Source organism: Ochotona princeps, chromosome 4, assembly GCF_030435755.1.
Source record: "Ochotona princeps isolate mOchPri1 chromosome 4, mOchPri1.hap1, whole genome shotgun sequence".
NCBI classification, from domain to species: domain Eukaryota; kingdom Metazoa; phylum Chordata; class Mammalia; order Lagomorpha; family Ochotonidae; genus Ochotona; species Ochotona princeps.
In genome coordinates, this window is record NC_080835.1 from 54,865,934 (window position 1) to 54,871,305 (window position 5,372).

Here is a 5,372-nt window from a genome sequence, read left to right on the forward strand (position 1 = left end):
GGCTCGGTCAGGCTGAAGCCAGGAGTCAGGAACTAGAAGTAAATTTCAATTAATACACCTTTCCTGAGCCCCATACACCCAGCCATGGCCAGGACCTCCAGACTGAAGCATCTCTAAGCTTGCTACACAACAGTGCTGCTTACTGGGGTGTCAAGACTACTTCCCTGTGCCCCATTCAAATAGGAAAAAGTCAGTGGCCTCCCTGAAGGCGTGGGGTCAAGACTAAGATAATGAACCAGAAGTATCCAGCCCCAGGCCTTGTGGGTGTGCAGGATTTGAGAGTGGTGTTGTCAGCATGTTGAGATTGGAAATAAAGACTGAGAAGGCAGGGGTGGGTTTATGGAGAAGACACTGCTAGGGATTAACAAATGACCCATTGGCAAGCCCGTGTTGCCTCTCAGGCTTTCAAACCCGGCTGCGTTTGAACTTGGGCTTCACTACTGAAGAAAGAAGGCCAGGGAGGCTACTGTAGAATAGCAACTGCTATTCTACAATATATTCTACTATACACACACACACACACACATCCCACATACTGCTGATTTTTCTCCCAGAAAGCAGATCAGGGACTGGCACCCCGGCATGCAGCACAGGGCTATGTGTGTATGTGTGTGTACACTGTATGCATATATGTGTATGCATTGTGTGCATGTACGTATGTGTGTGTTTGTATGCGGAGGGCAAAAATGGGAACACAGAAGCACAGATGGAAAATGAATATATCAGGCACTCTTTGTGCAACAGATGGTCCCTCAAACCGCCTTGCTCTGTGGGGGAAAAGGCCTGGGGTGAGTTGAGTAAGAAACTGCTGAAAGAATGATGCAAGGGAGCTTTCTGTACACATTGCGACAGAACGTTCTAAAATAGGCCCAGGGCTGCTTTGAACACTGCTTCCCAAGGGTTTGAGCCTGACCCAACCCCTCTTCTGTAGACCAGATCTGTCACACACGACAGAGCCAAAAGCTGTTACCAAGTCCCCCAAGGCCTAGCCTAAAAGTGAGGAGTGTTCTCTGGAGCCACCCTGGATCACTTTCCCCATCACCCTCGATCACTTCTCTCCATTCGACCACACCAAGACTGCAAGGCAGGCTCAGGTGCTGGGTTCCAGAGAGGTCTCTGGTTCCACCTGTTTGCCTTCTCATAGCCTCTGCAGGAGAAGATGGGTTTGGGGGGAGGTGTGATCCTTGAGAGTTGAGAGGGCAAGAATACTCCCTTGGGTGCTTTCCATTCACTTCCAGCACACTCCCTGCCCTGGCCGCCCCACACTCTCCTTTGAGGCTCTGGAGGGACTACATAGACATGGGCAGCTCTGCAGAAGTTTGGAGAGGCAGGCAGACAGTGACCCTGCCAGGCTATGGTAGGTCTGCTAACACCCATTGACGAAAGACAGACCTTCTACCAAGCAGCCCTTACCACAAGGCTCCCACCCCACTGGGCTTCCTCCCCTTCCCTCTGGTGTTTAAGTTACTGCATCTCTGCTGGAACCTAACCCAGTGGTAGTTAGGAAGGGTACCCTGGGAGATGACAGCTCAGGGTGTTCCTGCCTGGACAGTCATCTTTGTAAACGCCAGAGCTGACCTTGCCTCACCCCTTACCATACACCTTGATGGTTCCTCCTTATTCGAAGGATGAAATTTGGGCTTCTGGGGGCCAAAACAATGACTCAATTGGCTAATCCTCTACTTACAAGTGCCATCATTTCATATGGTTGCCAGTTCTAATCCCGGATGCTCTACTTCCCAAAGCCCTGAAACCCTGCACCTGCCAGGGAGTCCCAGAAGAAACTACTTTCTCCTGGCTTTAGATAGGCTCAGCTCTGGGCATTGTGGCCACTTGGAATAACCCAATGAATGGAAGATCTTTCTCTCTGTTTCTCCTCTCTGTATATCTGCCTTTCCAATAAAAATAAGTAAATCTTTAAAATAAGTAAATTACTTCGGGCTTCTTAGCCTGGCCTTCGAGACTGTATCCCACCTGGCCCCTGACAATCAAGCAGCAAGTGCGATGGTCACCAGAAGAAAGACAGGAGGGGGCTTGAGAAGGAGTGCCAGGGAGGGCTGCTGCTGGGCCACACAGTTGTTCTGGCTGGGAAACACCTCAGTGAGGAAGAAGGAGGTGGGTGAGTTTCTGGGTCAGAGGGCCATGCTGGATTGCCCTCCCACTCGCTCTCCAAGGGAGCTGAACACCAGCTGGGATGAGTTCATCCACCTTGGGGCATCAGAACTGTTTAAATGGTGACCCATCTCTGATGTCTAGACATTTCTCTAACTGTAGGACCTCAGTTTTTCCAACTGCGAAATGGGAATTGACTCACAGAGCTGTGGGAGAAGCTTAAAGGAGCAGTGGAGGGTGTGTCTGTGGTGGAACAGCGGGATGGCATGCAGGGCTGGGGACTAGCCTATAGTCAGTGGTGCGAATGTGAGAAGCCATCTGTTGACCCTAGCCTTGTGAGCAGGGAAAGCCCATGGCCTTGAGGCTGAGGAAGACCTGAGATGTTGGCTTCACCACTTGCTGTGTGAGACCAGGCAAGTCACGTCACCTTTCAGTACCCCACTTGTAATCCAGGGTGATTACATCCCTTTGTAGAGTGGCTGTAAATCAGGACCAAGCAGGCTCACCCAAGCCAGGGTCGAGTGTAGCAAAGGGTACTGGGGAACCATTTCTGTTTTCCTCGTGTGCCTATCCCCCTGGCAGGTGTCCTGGTAGCTGTCAACCAGCCACTCTCCCTGCTCATCTATGCAAAGTGGACACTTTGCCATCCTTGCCATGTCTCAGAAGAGTGTCAGATCCCTCCCACACTGTAAAGGCCCCACAACAGTCCCCCATGGCAGAACAACACCAAAGTGGGTTCAGCGGAGAGGTTGGGTCGGCCACGTTGCACAAAACTCACCTTTCCTCAAGCCCTTCTGGGAAGCTTGACTTCTCCCTGGCTTGACCAAAGCACCTACTGGTCAAGTTGGGAGAGATGAAGAAAGGTGACCCAGGTCCCCAGGAGCATTCTCATAGCTGTCCTGCTTACACTGCCAAGGGCAGAGCAGGGTGCGGGACAGCTCAGCACAGGAATGTAGGCTATTGGAATGTGTGGGGAAGGGGCCCGAGTTACTGTGTGATGTGAGCCTCCATGTCATCCCCTATGAGGGGAAATGCTCAGGACACAGACAGCTTCCAAGAACCTTTCCTCTTCCTCTCTGTCTGCAGGAATCAGACTCAACATTTCAGGTGCAGTGACAATGTCATCTCTTGACCTCCCCAAACCACTATTTTCTCTTCCTCCAAACACTCATTCACAGGTCAGTATGCAGAGCTAGGTCCACATTGGGACTTGGTGATATGTACAGGGGCAAACATGCAGACCAAATGGTGACAGCATGGGGCAAACATGCAGACTAAATGGTGATGGCATGGAAAGGAAGGGCTGAACTTGGCATAGCCTCCTCCATAATCCTGCACTATAGGCTGCTGTCTTGAACCCATTGGTTTTGGAAAATTATCTCTTATTTTTAAAAAAAAAATATTTATTTTTATTGGAAAGTCAGAGAGAAGGAGAGACAGGGAGAAAGCTGTTCACCCACTGGTTCACTCCCCCAAGTGGCCACAACAGTAGGAGATAAGCCAATCCAAAGCCAGGAGCCATGAGCTTCTTCCGGGTCTCACACACAGGTGCAGGGTCCCAAGGCTTTGGGCCATCCTCTACTGCCTTCCCAGGTCACAAGGAGGGAGCTGGAAGGGAAGTGGAGCAGCTGAGATATGAACTGCCACCCATATAGGATCCTGGCACATGCGTGGCAAGGATTTGGCCACTAGGTTACTGCGCTGACCCTGGAACATTATCTCTTGATTGCATACCCTTGAACCAAGGACTTGGTCTGCTTCTCCTCTGTGCTCCACTTAGGGCCTGGCCTACAGAAGGAGCAAAGGGAAATGTGCTGTATTACGTGGGATCTGAATGTTTCAAACAGACCCTGTCAGCCTGAAGTCTTGTCACTCGTGAAAATGATGGTATCTGACTTCTCACTACCCAGGGGTAACACATTTGACAAGTTATGATATAATTCCATCTCCCAGTTCTAAAGTGCTGGAAATAGCTGGGTCCAGGACATCTGTCTTGTCACAGACATGTTTGTGGCTGGCATCCCCTGCATGCAGTCATCCCATTACCTTCTGGAAGATCTCCCCTTTTCATGCCAGGTCTCCCTTGCATTCTCTCTGACACTGCCCTGGCTTGAAGCTCATCCTTCTGTCACCAGAATCCCTCCTTATAGGCCCTCCACTGTCCTCTTTGTCCCGCGCTGCTGCCCATGTCCCGCACTGTGGCTACAGGGCTTAGACAACACACTGGACTTAATTAAAACTCTCCAAAGACTCCATTCCCACTCCAGTGCCTACCAAGAGTAACACTCACCGTCCATCCTGTTCTCTCACTGGCATTTCGGATGACAATGCTGTTTTGAACCCAGACTGCTCCGCTTCCCATCCAGCTTCCTGCTAATGCACCAAAGAAGACAGTGGAACACCGCCTGGGTGCTTGGTCCCTTGCCACCTGCTCCTGGCTTTGGACTGGCTCGGCCCTGCTTGGCTGGGAAATGAACCAGAAGATGGAACAACTACTCCCCAGAACATGTCTCTCTGCCTTTCAAATAAAAACAAATTATCTATCTAAAGGTTGAGCCAAAACTCGATTCCAGACCTGACTGAAAACCTAGGTGCCACTGTGCATTAGCCCCCAGTCCGGGGCAGATGCCTCTGCCTTCTGTGGTTGCAAAGCAACCTGGCATCTCTTGTTTTGCCCTTGTTGCCAGTGTCCGCTTTGCCACAGCCTCACCAAGCAGGGCCTCCAAGGACAGACAGATGGGTAGCAGTTGTGAACATAAGGGTACTTTGGGAAAGCTAGAGGCTGCGGGGTGTTCAGCGGTGAACTAATCCCAACATCACTAACCAGAGGTGAGACTTAGGCCTTTACAGCCAAAGGGGTGGGGTCCTTCCAAAGGGGTGAAACCCCCAAGGCCTGCCCGCCAGCCAGCTGCGCTCGGCTTGGCTTGCACGTGTTAGCTCTCCTAGTCCATGCTCCGGCCGTGGGCTGTAACAACCTCGGCGGCGCAGCTCAGGGGGCGGTCGAGGGGGCGCGGGGACGGCTAGGCCCGCCCCGTGGAGCGCTCGAGCTCCATGGCCCGAGCTCCACGGCTAGGCCCGCCCCGTGAAGCGCTCCGGTCCCGGCGCCTCTCGCCCTCCGCTCGCTCTGCGCCGTCCCGCTCGCACCGCGCCCGGGGCAGATGCCGCCCCCGCGGGGGTGGAGCGCCCCGCCGCGCCGGGCCCGCCCCCTTGTGAGGTTATAAAGCGCCGCGCGCGGAGCGTCGAGCGGTGGTGCCGTCGCT

At 52.7% G+C, this 5,372-nt stretch overlaps 1 long non-coding RNA gene across 2 annotated transcripts in view; it reads right to left on the reverse strand.

Moving 5' to 3' along the window:
* The window catches only part of LOC131480211 (uncharacterized), a 55,857-nt gene extending 50,560 nt beyond the window's left edge, over positions 1–5,297 (reverse strand). The window contains exons 1-2 of one of the 2 annotated variants that reach the window (XR_009245336.1): positions 5,088–5,297; positions 4,403–4,540 (exon numbers count right to left, since the gene is read on the reverse strand). This is a non-coding gene — a long non-coding RNA (uncharacterized LOC131480211). The remainder of the gene's footprint in view (positions 1–4,402; positions 4,541–5,087) is intronic. The other variant, XR_009245335.1, reaches the window with a different exon arrangement.
* Between the last annotated feature and the right edge of the window lie 75 nt (positions 5,298–5,372).